Source organism: Numida meleagris, chromosome 20 (assembly GCF_002078875.1).
Source record: "Numida meleagris isolate 19003 breed g44 Domestic line chromosome 20, NumMel1.0, whole genome shotgun sequence".
Taxonomy (NCBI): domain Eukaryota; kingdom Metazoa; phylum Chordata; class Aves; order Galliformes; family Numididae; genus Numida; species Numida meleagris.
The window spans coordinates 4,150,236-4,166,931 of NC_034428.1; the positions used below are offsets into that span (position 1 = coordinate 4,150,236).

The 16,696-nt window shown below is 47.3% G+C and overlaps 1 long non-coding RNA gene across 1 annotated transcript in view; it reads right to left on the reverse strand.

Moving 5' to 3' along the window:
• The window catches only part of LOC110408616, a 37,994-nt gene continuing 34,346 nt past the window's right edge, over positions 13,049-16,696 (reverse strand). The window contains exon 3 of the long non-coding RNA XR_002444459.1: positions 13,049-13,128. This is a non-coding gene — a long non-coding RNA (uncharacterized LOC110408616). The remainder of the gene's footprint in view (positions 13,129-16,696) is intronic.

The following is a 16,696-nucleotide window of genomic DNA, read 5'->3' on the forward strand; positions in this document are numbered from 1 at the left end:
CGTGGGCAGGAGCAGAGCTGCGGTACCTGCAGCCCCGTGCAGCCTGCCTGCGGGCCGCGGGGCAGCGACGGATGCGTCGTGCCAAAATATCGGGATGGCTCGGGGTGCGCGGCCGGCCAGGCTGCGGGGCAGCGGTTCCGAGCCGAGCCGAGCCGAGCCGAGCCGAGCCGAGCCGAGCCGAGCCGAGCCTCCGAGCCGCCGCTCCGGCGTGCCCCGGGCGCCCCCTGCTGCCCGCCCCCGGGGCCCGGCAGCGCCGGAGCCGCCGCTCGGCCGCGGAGCGCAGCGAGGTGCGGTGTTCCCCCGGCCGGGCTCGGCGCTGGGCTGCCGGCGCTGCCCCGCTGCACGGCCCCGGCTGAGTGGCGGAGGGAGCGCTGCTTCCAAGGAGCAGCTGGCAAGAGGTTATTTAATGAAGGCCACCAGGAGCCGAAGTCCTTGTACGGAGCAGAGCGTGCTGCGAGGTTTCGGTGGGGAGCAGTACCTCAGCCGCCGTAGACCAGCTCTAGGCATGCATGGCCAAAAAGACTTCAGTACAGCATTAACCACTCATTTAAGGGCCAAATCTACACACGTCAGCCTTTCCTGCAGATAAAAGCAAAGAGTCCCCAGCCAGACACATCAGGTCCATCTCTCCCCAGAGATGCGCTGTCCCCAGATTGACTTTTATCGGCAGATTTGGTTTTTGGACTGTGCCTGAGCGGGAGAAATTAATTCCCTGCAGCTGGCCTGCCCCTGCTCCCTGCAAATCCCCGCGCTCAGAGCAGGCAACTGCGGTGCTTCCTCCAGGCAGAAGAAGACCAGGATTAACACTTTCCCTGCTGCCCTCCACAAGACTACAGCAAGCTATCTAGGGACTGCACCCAACAGGGGCCGTCATCACACCGCAAACCTACAGCAGGAGCACAGCACCAGCAACGGAGCACAAGGCTGCAGGCAGCCCCGCTGGGCGCTCAGGGTGCTCCAAACAGCTCCCAGGACACCAGGAATCGTGGATGTGGCAAACGATCCCCCGGTCCTTCGGTTACTGCACGAGAAAAGTCCCTCCTCACCATCTCTCGCCTGCCTGCAGTTTCTTCCCTTGTCATTTACGCAAGCACCAGGGGCTGGATGGAGCTCCTCTAACACATGAGCTTCTTTGGGCTTCCACTAAGCGTGTCCCTAGAAGCAGGGCATTAAACAGGACTGTGGCAGAAAGGCTGTGGCCTGAGCCTTTCCACGAGCGACCTCGGGCCTAGGTCACAGAACGCACGGTTTTGGAGTAGTCTGTACTCCCCAGAAAGGCAGCACCTGTCTGGCAGCCTGAGCTACAGAAAGAGCCGGGACAGGACGAGCAAGTCAGGAGGGAGACGCAGCGGCAGAGCAGCATGTCTGTGGGAGCCGGCACCCTGCACGCCAGCTCCTGGGATGCATCAGGCCCACACAGAGGGCGATAAGCAGCAGCGCCTGGGGCAGTGCACAGGGCTTAGGATTTCTTTCTCAGGATTCTTGATAGGCCCAGAAATGGGCTCTGAGCGTGAAGACTCAGTCCAGGCAGACTGAACTAGCTGTGGGGTTTTCCTGCTGCCCCGTGAGCGTGGCTGGGAGGGAGGGAAGAAAGACCACTGCAGGCTGAGAGCAAAATCCTCGGGTCTCCACAGCTCAAGACCCAACCTGCAATCCGGGAACTCCAAGTGGCTCACATTAACAAAAACAGTCGGTCTTGGAGCTTTTCTGAGCAGCACCCTTCCCCCTGCTGACCCTGCATGTGCAGAGCCCAGGCCCCCAGCGGCCCAGCAGCACCCACCACCCAGGCAGCGTCGGGCGCTTCCCGGGCGGCTGCACCCCTGCTCCAGGCACGGCCCCGGAGCCTGCGGATGTGCTCGCTGCCATCAAAGGCAGCCCCACCTTGAGGCTAAGCTTCAGAGTGCCTCATCGTGGCCCACATCTCCCAGATTAATGACTGCCTACACTAGGACTTCTCCTTTATCCCAGGATGATCCCAATGCATATTTCACATCTGCATGCAGCCGAGCTCCATTCCTCATGCCTTCCTCACCCAGCTCTACTCCCTGCACCCCACCCAAGCCAACTTTTCTTCTTTTTCTATTTCTGCCACACCCACTTTGCATTTGTTGCTGTACCAAGAGTGGCATTGCAAGCCAAAGTCCCCAAGTACCTCTGCCATTTCCTAATTGCTCCTGGGACTCCGCCTCTCCCAGGAGGCCTGTGTACATGCCATTCCAACAGCTAACTTTCCCACAGTTAGTGGAAGTGTCGGCAGCAGCAGCGTAAGGCAAACCACATAGTGGTTTGGACCCCGGGCTCCTAGATTTGGAGCACCAAGCTGCTTGTTTGGAGTCGAGGACTAATCCACGAGAGCGGAGCGTGCAGAAAACATCACAGAAAACTCAGCACCATGCCACACAATTCACGTGTCTGCCTTCTTCTCCAGCACCACTGCCCTTCTACACCCTTCCCTCCTCCCTCCTAGCGATATCTGAGATATCTCCCACCGCTGTGCAAAGTGGCACGGGTCTGCGGTGCCCCCGTGCTTCACTGCTGCGGCTGCAGCACAGCAAGGCAGAGTGATGCATGGGGACGGTGCTCGGTACATTAATAAATAATCACCTCTCCCATGCTCTGCAGGAGAGCGTGACTTCACAGTGATGTGTGTGAATGTCACACCGGCCCTGGGAGAGCTGTGCTTTGACTGCTAGCTGTGTTCCCGAGGGGCCAGCTTCTGCTTTGCTCTCCCATCTGAGCCAGGGATTGAGGTAAGACTGCTGCACCAGTTACTGCATGCAGACAGAGGAATATTTCACCATCTCCGTGCACTTTTTTGCTGCCATCACACTGCAAAGGTTTCTGACACACAGAGTCACATTCTCTCCTTTCTGTCCCAGATGTAATGACTGATGGAAGCATGAAGTCACCTGGCACTGCAGCCTCCTGCCCGACTGGATCCCTGGAGTCCTGCTGCCCCAGTCTCCTCTGCAGCACTGCCTGCACTGGCAGAGCAGGATGGGGAAGGAAAGAAGGTCTGTATCACGCACCTTTGCATTCTGCAGCGCTGAATCCAGAGGAGAGAGGAGGTTTTTCCAGGACAGATGAGGTTACAGAAACACTGGCCGCAGATCAGATCAATAGTTAGGGTACTCTGAAATTCAAGCTTCTGCTGGAAAGCCTTGCAGAGCGGTGGCTCAGTGAGCAGCAGAGGACCGCTTTGGGTTAGCATCGAAGACACAAAGCAGTGACAGATGCACATTAAGACTGGGACACCTAGCTGAGCTTGACCCCTGTGAACCTTGCAGCAGTTTATCTCATGCTGCGTCAGACCTTTGCTTAATGCGGTCATCCTTCTCTGAACTGAGCCCACGCTGACATTACTGTGCTGCTTCCTTTCTTCACTCTACGCTGAGGTGTCACCTCCTGCAGGGCTCTGCTGCACCCCTTCAGTGCAAACTCCCTAAGCACCCTGGAAAGACCAAGCTGCACAATCCTAGCTCAGTGAGAGCCAGCGCCCCACGCCAGGCATGGGATCACATCAGAAAGTATTAGACGGCTCCTTTATCACTCTCTAATGGATTTGACCAAACATTTCCAAGCATTTACCCCATCCCTGTCCGTTCTGTTACCTTACACCTACAATCCGGTTCTCCTCCACTCCCCACCACTGACTCATTCAGCTTCCTGGCAGGGCAAGGAGGAATGCAGGCAGAAAAGCAGTACTTAATTTCATATAAAAGTATCATGGCAGGACAGGGAAAGGGTTAATGTGCAAATGAGCAGGGTCCTAGAAAGCAGAAGAAGTTTTGTCCCAACCCGCTACTGCCCTCCATCCTTTTTAAAGGGAGTGAGATTTCCCCTGTATCCTCTACAGGCATCACATCCCTGGCTCACCTCATTTACTCAGCTAGTGCATGTTTTATTAATCTGGAGCCTCGACAAGGTTCTTTACTTCTATTAATTTATTAATATTGCTAATTAAATATCATATTCGCAAATGTAAATTTCCTAATAGTGTCCCTTCCATTTTCAAATTTAAAAAAAAAAGAAAAAGCAGCAGCAGCTTGTTAGTCAATTGAAAGCAATTCAGTCTAATCAGAAGAGTGGGGGTGTCTCGTGTCTGCAGCTGAGGGATGGCCACAGTTACCTTGCTTTGGGCAAATATCCTCCCTTTCACCTCATCTTCAGCTACTGGATTTCAAAGCAGCAACAAAACGGGGAGCACGGAGCAAAAGAGAACGGAAGAAAAGGGAAGTGGAGCTGGTGTACGTGGGAATAGGAACCAGGAAAAGATGGTAGCAATTGGCACAGCAGGACCAAGAGGAGCTGGGGGCGGTGTGCAGCCAGACCCCCAGGACTGCACGGGTTATACAAGAAGGAACAATTTAAGAGGCAGCCTGCAAGCCTGGGGCACGGCTGCTCCTGTGTGGAAGGGTGATGGGAGCAGATCAGCCCCCCCAGAGGAGCGTGCCCCCCCCCAGAAAGAGGGTTGGTAGAGGGACATCCAGCACCAGAGCTGCATCTCGCGCATTCCCTCCCTGAAGCTTTCATCTATGTATTTATATATATATTTTTTAGGCAGTTGTGATAATTTGAGCGTTGGGATGACTGGGCTGGTGTTGCATTAAGGAAAGTTTTAAAAATACATTATATCGTTTTTATTATTAATGGTAATGATATGGGCCTTCTCGTTATCTTTCTTTTGTTATGAGCACTGTAATCTGAGGATGCTGTGGCGTGAAATGGATAATGCAGGGGTACTGCTAGATTTGGTTCTGTTTTAAAATTCCATCCATCTTGATATTTATTCTCAGAGGCCAGGACAATCATGACATTTTGTTGCCTTTTTCAGAGGGTTTATCAAAACCTAAGAAACCTTTTGTGTTTTTTTTTTTCCCCTTCTGCCTCCACTCTGCAAAGCAGGCTTGGGTAAAAAGAACATTATGCTTAAATTCTACGGAGGGAGAAACATATGCACAGAAGGTAAAATCCAAACCCTAAGGGTACTGCTGGATGTCTCTTCACACCTCCTCCCTGTGTTGAACTCTAAACCATTTGCAGCAAGGCACAAAGCAGTAGCAGAAATCTGGGGTTAAACTTAGGCTTCAACCCCTTGCTTTAGATGCTTAAAACTGCCCTAACAAAACCCACAGCAGCAGAAGGGCACGCTGAACCAAGGGAAAATACAAATCGTTGTCTCTCAGCAGGTGACTTTTTCTCTTTATGCAGGAAAGAATTCTAAAATGTAAACCCTTGGATGGCTTCGGGATCCTGAGTGAAGGACAGGGCACTGACAGGACACGAGCAGATTCTGTTCAGTGGCTTACTGCTGATAGCCCTTCAGTCAGATGCAAGTTAGACCTACAGCTTCTGGGGCACGCAGCTGCAGATGAGGTCCCAGCCCGAACATCTGTGCTGACTCACAGCAGCTGCCCAGCTTTCCCTGCTGCCTTGCGTGTCCACGCATACAAGCTGGTAAGGACAAATGCTTTGCAGGCCAGGCAGAGGGGGCTGTTGTTTTAACAGAGCACGGGGTATGTCAGGTGGAGGAGCCGGACTCAAGGAAGGAGAAGGGGGGCAGGCAGCCACAACAAAACCCTCCTTGGTCTCACAAGGAGAACAGAGAAAACGCAAAAAGCCCTGCCTGAATTGGAAGGAACTGGTTCTTGTCACCTCGTGCCCACTTGTTTCCAGCTCTTAATGATCTCTGTTGACATGAACATTATTTTCTCTGTGTCCCAGCGTGTGTAATTGAGTGGGACTGTGATGGGGAGACAGCACTGCCCCCCAGTCAGCACTCACTGACAGCCTAATCTCAGCTCCAGAAACGTTGCCTAGGTATTGGCTTCTGATGCCTCGTTATCTCCCCAGTTTGGGCAAGTATAGAGCTCACCTCTCTGTGCAGATGTAATAGGGGAGGACATCACCTTAATTCCACCTCCATTAGACCTCAGAGAGTCGACTGTGACCCCACTAACCTCATCAATATTCAAAAGCTTAACAAAAAAAGGCTATAACTGGGGAAGTCAGAAATAATGTAATGCAGTATTGATTATTTTATGGTACGATTAGGTGTAATTACATCTCTCAAATTTTATTTTAATGTTACTTTCTACTACTTTTAGCCTTTTAAAATTATCCAAAACATCTCCATTTAATGGAAAGAACATGCCTTCAATTTAAATGTGAAACACTCTTTTTCTGCTAAAGTGTGACCTCAATATATTTGAAAACATAAATTACCGCTATGTATAAACCATAAAAAATGAATGATGAATTTAATTCTGGTGAAGCGTGAGGGACTGGGAATGCAATGGGGAAATACTGTTTATCCAGAGGAGAGGGTACAGCCCAGGTGGAGAGGAGGCGAAACACGACCTTCTCTAATGCTGAATGGGACACTACATCTGAAGGACTTGACTTTGGACTTAGACGAAGGGCAACAATAATTTATTCCCTCGATCAAGCCCTTGGCTGGTTTTGATCAGCACAGCTTCGTTGCAATCAAAGGAGTCATGCTTATTTACACCAGTGGAGATTTCAGTCCGTGGTATTTGCAAGGTATTTGATTCCCTCCAGCTCTGTCAGACACACAGAGGTGGACGTATGGGGCCACAGACCCACGGGGTAGCCTCCAGCTTCTCAGGCCTCTTTGCACTGCCAGACTGCTGTAGAACGACCTTTGCATAAACAAGAGCTGGGCCCAAAAAGCTCAGCTGAACCCTCCCATCTCTCGCTTGATGGTACCACCTCACCCATTATTAGAACTAATTACATTCATTACTTTGGACCTAGGAGCCTTCGCCATGAGCCGGGGCTCCATTACTAAAGAGATGAGACAGCAGAGTGTCCCTGTTCAACCTCCACTACAGAGCCTTGTCTAACACACCAGCATTTGGGTCCCTGGATGTTATCACAAGAGATATTTTAATAAATAATGATAGCCCAGAACTGCTTCCCTCAGTGACCACAAACAGGGATGATGCGTCCTCCTGGGTCCCCTATTTTAAATGGAATCTAAGCCTAGACTTCACCAGTGCTCTCCAGGCCTCTGAGCACTTGCTATGCAAGGATAAGTTCTGACTTTGTATTCATAACATCTTCAACCTCCATCAACAAATATTTCCCTATTTTACCTCTAGCAGGGAAGGAAGAAAGCATGCTCTTGCCCAGAAGCATGGGGAAAAGTTCAAGCTTATGCTTGAGGAAAGGGTAGCTTGTAGGGTCACTGATAATAATAAGGCCTTAGAGCTCCTTTGGGCCACTGTGAGTGACAGACTTTTAAATTTAAGTAATTTTCATATTAGTTCCCTCCCCATCTCCTGCCTTTCACTCACTGAAATCATTTAAGTCTAAGTTTTCTGTATCACTGTGGGAGTATAAAGAAGGTGTGCAGGAGGAAAAGTTAGAAAGACAGACAATTGAAACAAAGCTGCTGGAGAATCTCAGCTTCTGTGCTAATATATTCCATATGTTATTTGCAAATCAAAAAAAAAAGCTACACAATCAAGGTATCTGATATCTGGGGGGAGTTATCCTCCATGGCATCTCTCAGCTCTGTACTCTGAAGGACACAACGTGGTGTCCCTGTGCAGGTCAGAGCTGCAGACACATGGATGCAGTTACCGAGCCACCCTGACCGGACAATCATCGACCCAGGAGTGGCCAGGACTCTCCTAACAATCCCCAAATTGTGGCAGTGCTGTTAGAGGTGTTGTCTGATCGTGGGCTTTCAGAGCTACCTCAGGACTCTGCAAAAATCATGTACATCACTTACCACGCTCTGCTTACCAATTTTCCCCCTAAGTTCATACACAGAATCAGGAGAAAAACCTCAGATCTTATCTGCAGACTTGGAAATCCCATAGCTTTTTCAAGGAAAGATACCACCCCTGCCTACCAGTACATGACAGTAGAGAGATGGTGTCAACTGACTGCCCCTATGCTCCAAGAATGATTTTGCCCTTCTAGATCATCTTGACAGTCTAGAACATGCCGTAACCTGCTCAGCACACTCAAAGGAGCAACTTTAGCAACAGGTACAAAAGACAAAGTTCAGCCTCTGTCACAAGAGCAACACAAGGTTGGTTGAAAACCAAGCAATTCATTTGGAGGAAGAATAAAAGCAGCCCGATGTCTTGCAGCAGAAAGCTCACACAGAGATCCAGCTAGTGGACTGCTTGAAGGAGCAGCACTCTCAAACATTCAACTAAACTGAAGTCCACAGACCATTAGGTATGTTTATTGAGTGGGTTTTCAGTGGCACAGCTGGATCAGCTGTGGTCAAATTGTGCATGTTCACTGAGAAGACACAAGAAGTAGTTTTAATTAAGTGAAACAAAAGAAATATCTAGTTTGAACTTAAACTTCTTGAAACTCACATATCCTTCTCTTAACACTCGTTCAAACTGAAAACAGAATGAGCTGCGTAAACTGCTAATTGCTGGGGTCACTCCTGATAGCTTTGTAAGGCTGGTCCATGTTCCAGAACCACGAATATGGTCTTACCATGAAGGACCTGCCTGTTTAATCCACAACTTTTCAAAAATACCTGCCAGCAGTTCAGTGAAATCAGCAGCCAATTCCCTAAACATCCCAGGATGCTCATCAGCTGGACTTGCTGATTTGTTGCTATCCATTCTTTCAAGTGTTCCCTTATCTGCTTTACATCAACAGCCAGGGTGCCAAGATGCTCATTACTTCCTAATGGTCCATATTCCATTTCTATATTTTTCTTCTTAAAGACCAATTAAAAAAAAAAAAAGTTAAGTAGCCCAGCCATTTTAGAATCACCATTGATTCCAGCTCTCTCCTAATTTATTAATGGGCTTACCTTCTCTCTCATATTTCTTTCCCCCAATATACTTGGAAGAGCTCTCATTATTTATTGTGGCCCTTTGGGCCAACATTAACTCGTTCCTCTTCCTACCTACGCTGAAAGCTGGAAAGGTTTCTCCATTTGCCTGCTGGCTTCTTCCCCATTGCTGGATGAGTTCAGATCCTTAAGGTTTTCAAATTTGAAAACCCAGGGAGTTCTGTCATTCCTAGTCAAGCCACACCAACTCTCCAGGAAGCCTTGGAAATTAAAAAAAAAAAAAAAAAAATTCAAAACATGAGCATGTCTTAGCATCTCAGGAACACAGAAAAGTCCTGGTATCTCATAAGCAGTTTATTACTTGAGAAATAAGTGCTTCAAAGAAAAGCACAAGAAAACCTGCAAAATTGGAGTCGAAATAATTCGGCTCCAAAGAAGATTTCACAAGATGCAAGCAGAACAAATAAACGACACGGGTTCAGCATTACGAAATGCCCCAGGGGTGCCCGGCACAGAACTGCCACTTTTTCCTCTGTATTTTGGGAGAATCTCAGTCTGTGAGAATGGTTGCGTTGGCTGCCAGGATTTACTGGATTTTCTCTCTTTTCAGATGAGCAAATTATTCATAAGACTGAAGTAGGGAAATCCATTCCTCCCTGGCCACAATCAAGTTTCACATCAATTAGGCAAATTGGCATGAGGTTTAACATTTTCCCACTTACTCAAGTACTATGAAAACAAACCCCTAAATTGATATCCAAATGAAGCCTGCCCTGTAAAGCAACTTCAGGAAAAGCTTTAGAAGGTAAAAATGTTAACCAGAAAGATGTAAGCACATCAGATCAGCCAAATACAAAAAGAACACGGACAGACCATCTTCAAACACTGTATTTCACATAGACAGGCACTGAGAGAAATCACAGACATAAGAATTCATAAAGACTCACAATGGGCATTCACAAGCCCATTCTAGAGAAAAAAATCTACAAGCATTTCTGATGCCTGTCCTATAGAGTAAATGAAAAAAGGATGCTTGTGGGAGCATCAATAAAAGGTGCACATGTGTACCTCTGTACACAAGTATGCATATATTTATATATACACACTCGTATACAGCAGAATGTCTCTCCCTTACATGCATACAGATCTTCTGCTCTTTTGCCATTCCCCACCACAACCCCCCCCAGTTTGCAGTAATGACACAGGAAGGTTCACAGCTAGTATTCTGGGCCACATACAGCCTCTGCTTGTACTGACCCTCTGACTTAGATTTAGAGCAAGACGACTAAAGAACAGCTTGCAATTGTGCTTACTCCAGATTTACCCGTCATTTTACAAGTCTCATCCTCAGATGAGAAGTGTAATCCCACAAGCAGCGTTAATCTCAAGGCAATACCAATCCCTGGGGACAGCCAGGACCCTGCTCCCCATTTAAAGAACGCGCAGTGACTGGTTAGGCAAAGCATTTCCTATGAATATCCCTGACCATCTATTCCCAGCTCTGTTTGCTATTTAAAGTCGGCATGATGGATGCTTGGAGAGATGCTGTACGCTCGTTCCTAGCAGAGTACCGGTATCAATTCTCCCGAGATAATGATAATGGATAAATTGAATTATCTGTAGTAGAGTAGCACCTAGATGCCATACAACACTGGATAGGCACATACTAAGAGGCAGCTCCTATCCAGAAGTAAGGAAAAAAAAATCCAAGCAGACAGGCCTGCAGAGAAGGAAAATGGAAGCACAGGGAGGAAAAGCTTTCCTCCTCTTAACCAGTCTCACACAGCAAGCCCATGGCAGAGTTACACAGCCAGGATTCCTGACCCTTAGCCCACATTAATAAGTACAACAGGAACAACTCAACTTTGAGCACACACTCGCAACTCATTACCAAACGAGATGGATCACCAACTTCCCTTCCCTGATGCTTCTCTTCTTTATTGTATCAGCACTGAATGGCAAAGAAACTCCAAATATAGCAGCTCAGAAATCTCTTGCCTATTCCCTACTTGCTGGCAAAAAGCTTGTTTTGATATTTGCAGGAGTTAATTTGGTCTTCCCGATAAGATCTCAGACACACCCCAGTGACACTTACACCCACAGCCACAGAGGCTGATAAAATCATCAGCTGACTTCTCAGCTCAGCAGCAGCCTTTTTCACCCGTTTCTAGGATTATGAAATACATATTTTGTGTGGCTGGCTAATGCCAAAGTTACAAAATCCATGTAATTAAGATTAATTTAAGAGCTGGATTGGATCAGCTTGTGGCATCCACCCATTAATTAAAAGAAACACTTTGAATTTCAAGCGGCTGCCTTAATATTTCACTCCATGCTGGCATTGTTAACCTCAAATTGGCAACCGAAATGCAAGTGCCCAGGTGTGAGAGGCTGGGGGCCATTGGTTAAGCAAGGCTGCCTGCACCGGGAGACAGATGCCCTCTTCTGGAAGGTGTGTACACACTATCTCCCAACTCCCCGACTCAGGGTTTGCATGAATATACGTGTGTATACTCCACCCAACATAGAGAGAAGCATAAAATCTACATTCGTTTACACAGAATTATGTACATGACACACATCTTGCCAATGCTACTCATACGCTGTACGTGGATGCTTACCTGCAAGGATGACACATTTGACTTCTGTGAATGTTTGAAAAAGCCTGGTCTTTTTTTAACCACGTACCTGTATTTGCTCTGTATACAAGTAAATCATGTCCATGTGTGCTACATTCTATATACCATGCAAAGAGAACACCTAAATGGGTATGCGTTCAAAGTTGTAGCTATTTCAACACAGTAGGGAAAAAAGCAATGACAACTATTTTATGTAAGTTTACATGGATGGCTTTGAAGATTCTTTGGGGGAACCTTCTTGCCCAACTCATCTCACATTTCCGTAAACGCTGGCCATTGTTATTACTCATTTGCATTGTCCTAGCACCTGAAGTCTTGAACAATCTGTCATTGCTTTTGTTGTATAAACAAAGAAGGGAATCTACTTACTGCTCTGAAGAGCTTACAGTCTAAGCTACAGAGCATTAAAACCACACTATATGCTGAAATGTAAAACTTCAGGTCCCAAGATTACCTTTCATTTGGAATGGTTCCATTTATCCCTCGGGAACGAAATGAGAAATAACACAGATTTGGAATAACTCAGTTTTTCAATTTGACTATGTTGATCACCTCATGCATATATGGGAATATGAACAAAGATACATATATGCACCTTGGGACATACTGATGTATATGCATAAAAGCACATTAATTCAAAGAGGAAGTTAATTTCTGTGAGATGAGGTACACACACAAAGCACGTCAAATGCACGAGGATGTGGAACGAGGCGCATACACACCAGGAGACTGCATTTATATCAACAGAAGAACATGGCTATAAAGGTCCTTAAGCAAACTTGTTGGAGAAGATGCAGACTATGTGTAAACAGCTGGAATGATGCATAAGAGCAAATGTTTTTACTTACTGTCATTGTGTATGAAAAACTTAAGAATCTCTTCCAAATCCAGATTTTCTCTTGGAATCTACAGCTGCTGAGTCTATTTGTTTTATGTATATTTTATCATCTGAACTGCTGTCATGCAAAGACATCATTTTAACTCATTTAGAATAAAATCTCTCCCTTCTCTTTACGACAGTGTCCTATCTTCTCTGTGAGTGGAAAAGTTTGGCCCAGTAGAGTAAGCTGCTCTCCTCAGCACCTCCTGTTGGGTGCAGTTAGACTGGTCTTTCTCAAATATATTCTATCGTATCACCCATGGGCCGTGGCTGAATCAGAGATAAGTCCCTCATAACAGCTTCTGCTAGATGAGATGTAAACCAGCCACTGCCTTCCTGCCTTATTCTATCTATATCATTCCATCAGCATCAGAGCTGAGTACATGGCTTTGATCAAACTACTAGTTTCCCTTCCAGACATCATCATGATCCATATCCAACTATCCTTCAGCAGGGCAGGCTCCAACCCCCCTCATTAGCTGCTTTGTATTTGCAGAATTGTGGCAAGTACAGGCTAGATGAGAACTTGCATGTGTTTAATATAATCTAAGTAACTGAACAAGTACTGGATTTAATTTAGTTTACAGATTGGTTATTCCCAGTTATATCATCCTTCTCTCTCTCCTGAGATCTTGATCAACAGAAGCAATCAAGTTCCTTACATTATTTCAAATACTAAATCAATTTTTATACTAGAAAAAAAAAACATATAGAAATACAGGTGTAACTTTACCCGCCTTGTGAAATGCAGCCACATGCTGAGTGCAATACAGCAGAAGTTCAGAGCACAACAAAACTGTGGTCCAGTGAAGCTGCAAGGGAAAAGAAGAATTTGATTAACATAATGTCCTGCACCAACTACATGGGTTAGTAACAGATTTTTTTTTTAAATAGTCATTTCTGCATTTTTGCAACTAATGCCTGAGAGCCAGGTAGGGGCAAGGCGGCTTATTCAAGCTGATCAGCAGGTGATCCTACAGCAGCTAGAGCAGAAGCTAGAACTGAGGAGCTCTAAAGCACTGTCTATTTTTCCAGCGTCTCTGCTCAGTTATGCTTAAGAGTACCACGAGATCTCCAACAATCAGCAGTGACCAGAAGGTCACCCAAATGAGATGGCAGAAGCTGCTGTAACTAATAACCACAAGAAGTTTCCATGGTGAGGATTATAAGAGAGCCACTTCTTCTCATAGTCACAGATCTCTTCACTGCTAGCGGTCACCAAGTTTACCTGTACCTGAGGCCAGCGCACGGAAGCAGATTTTAAGGTGTCAGTGTACTCTACATGTGTTCTTATTCTTGGGGAAAATGTTCATGATTATTTCATTTTGTGGCAGTAATGGAAAATACATTTTAGTGCTTGTGTTCTGCATTTGCAATTCATGTTCCCATACATGATTACATTAAGTCTGTGTTCTGTCATTTTTGATGAATGTAGCTTGTTTTCCGTAAAAAACAGACTCTGGGATGGAAAGTGACAGAAGTGAAGCTGTAACAAAGGATGATCAATTTTTTATGGCCAGCCCCAAATGCAGAGGAAGTCCCTGAATGTCTCTCTGAAGCTGGGGACCCTTCAGTCATGGGCTGAAGTATGACCCATTCCTGTCACCACACTGCAGTTGCAGGGCAACAGTGGCTAACATTGCTGCCTTTCCTTTTTGTCTAAGTTGATGAACCAGCTTTTCATTAATAGGTCAGTGGCTGAGAACACTTCAGTCTCAGCAAGCAAGTTTCAGCAGGTAAAGAGCAAGCAGCGTGGCAAGGGGCAGCAGGTAGGTTTGATTCACCTACTGGCACAGCAGCACCTGTGATCCTTGCACTGAATAACAATCACTGACCCTGGAGCAGGGGCTGCCTCCCCCCACTGTCAAAAAGCAAAGAAACTGGAGGAGGAAAAAAGGCATGAGAAAGAGAATTGATTTACTCAGAAATAAGTGTTGGAGGCTCCGCTAGAGTTTACCAGGATAGCTGCACTAAAGATGACATCCTAAAGGACTTCATTTCCCAGCGAGTGCAGACCGGAAAAATCAGAGTAATGCAAGTTGGGCATTCCATTGGAGATTCTAGCTCATCTTATTTAGACTGAGATCCCGAATAAGAAACATCAGTCCCACATATTTGTAGGGAGAAAGGTTTCTGCTGATAGCAGTTCCAAAACCCGTGTGTTGGTTTGGTTCAGTCACGAGCCAGATTCTGATCTCTGGGATTCAACAGTAATCACCCTGCAGTAGCAGAGCTGACACCGATGTTTTCCTCCCTTACAAAAGCTAGGAAGAAGGCCTCCTGGCACACAAGCCAAGCTTACCCTGCCGTTCACATTTCTTACTCAGGCTACAGAGGAAGAAGTTGAGGGGCTGCTGGGTTTGCTCACGCTCCCCCCTCCTCAGAGACATGTGCTCACCATAAGCAGATGGCTTCAGAGATTAAGTTCTAAGGAGGCATTAGCAGGAATATCTGCACACAGCGCCCCTGCAGCTGCCTGTGCTCACACCTGTTCTAAGTTTCACAGCTTTCAAAGAATCAGTGTTCAGGGCTTTTTTGCCCTTTCCTTTTTTGGAAAATAGACGCTTTCAGGGCTAATGAAGAGCTGGCTTTTACAGAGACCAAGAGGTTTCTCCCCTTAACAAACAGATTCCCCATAGCTGCACCTCACTCTGGATTTTTGGCTATCATCATCAGGCTCTGAAAGAAAGTCAGGCTATTTCCCTCCTCCAGAAATTCCAACAGCAAGGAGAGCTGCAGCTCTCAGACAGATCCAACAAGAAAATGGCAGAAGGCAGCACCGCAGGCTGTCACAGTGGTCTCTGGCTGCTGGGCACACAGTCGAAGCGTGTCACTGCAGGTTCTGCACTGCTCAACACATGCTGCAAGGCCCTGTGGTTTCCCCAAATGAAGGTGGAGGTACTGAGCTTGAGTCACTTTGTGCAGGAAAGGAATCTCCCTCCCTAAGAGGAATTTATGTCCAGTGTAATCTAGTACCTGAGAATGCATGGACAAAGAAGTACCAGCAAAGCAACCGCGCCAGAATGTCTCCTTGGGTTAGCCACACATCCCAGGTGATCCGCAGCCCTTTTCTTAGGCTTAGCGTCACCTCTGCTCTCCTGTAGAAGTGGCCTTGGTCCTCACTCCCTCTCCTGAACACGATCCAGTGAGGTACACCCATGGAGGGGATGCCAGCGGTAACCGGCAGCTGGTAGCCAAAAATATTCCAGGCAAAGGCCTAAGCATCAAATAAGAACAAAAAGGGGAGAAGCAGCAGACAGAAATGAGATGGAAGAGTGTGGGGCCAGTACAAGAAGCTGGAAAGAGACCAAAGATTCGGGGAGGAGATGAAGAAATTTAGACTTCGTGCAGCAAGAGAAGGAACAAACGTGGAGAGGACAAAGATGGCCAAACATGGGCGGTTCTGCAGTCCCACCACACGCTCCTCAGTGCCCTGTGCCAGCAGTGCTCACTGCTTATTAGCAACGTGCCATCTGCCTCCGTCACTGCCAAAACACCAACCCCAGCAATCAGCACAGATCTGTTGGTGACATCTGTTGGGACAGTCCACAGATACCAGTGGCTTCTCACTGTGCACACTTGTTTTAAGCTATGTTCAGCTGGTAGTCAGGAGTACTCAGCTGACCCCTGCGCCCACACGCATCCCTGACATGGGACAACAGGCAGCTTCTCCACCCCTTCTGCCCTGGCTTGGCCATCACACAACGCAGGGCCACAATGCCACGTGCCACCTGCAAGGCACAGCCGCCCTGCACCGTTCTCGGGTGAGGGTTTCTCCCAACCCTCCTCCAAAAGCCACTCTTTCCAGAAGCCTGCCCTCCAGCTCCCACAGCGACCATCCTCCAGGCAAACGTGCCAACAGGGATGGCGGCCCAGCTGCCTGGTGGTTTGGAAGAACAAAGATGTGAGCGCTAAGCTTGCCCCCCTCCATCTACCATAGTGAGAGGGTGGTCCTGGAAACAGAACCATGGGCTTAAAACGTGAGCGGCATAAAGTATTTAGCTGACACAGAAAAATAAGAAATAAAAAGGAAAGAACCACATTAGGCAGGGCAGGAAATTCCTGCTGCTGTATCACATGTGGCTATGCAGGATCTATGCGCAGGCAGGACATGTAAAAGCACTGCTGGAGAAGAGGTGAAAGTGGCTCCTGCCTAGCAAGGGAAGGAATTTCTTCCTTCCTTCCCTTAAATGAATGAGCAAACTTTTCAAATCACAGTGGCTTGGCGTGCAGAATGGTTGCATGACATCCCAGTTAGCCTTACCTACCATTCATTACTTCCATTTTATCCACTTACAGGACTTCACAGTTTTGTTTGTGACCCTGATGCTGCGGAAGCTGACACTTCCCCATGGAGAATAAACTAGTTTTGATGCAACA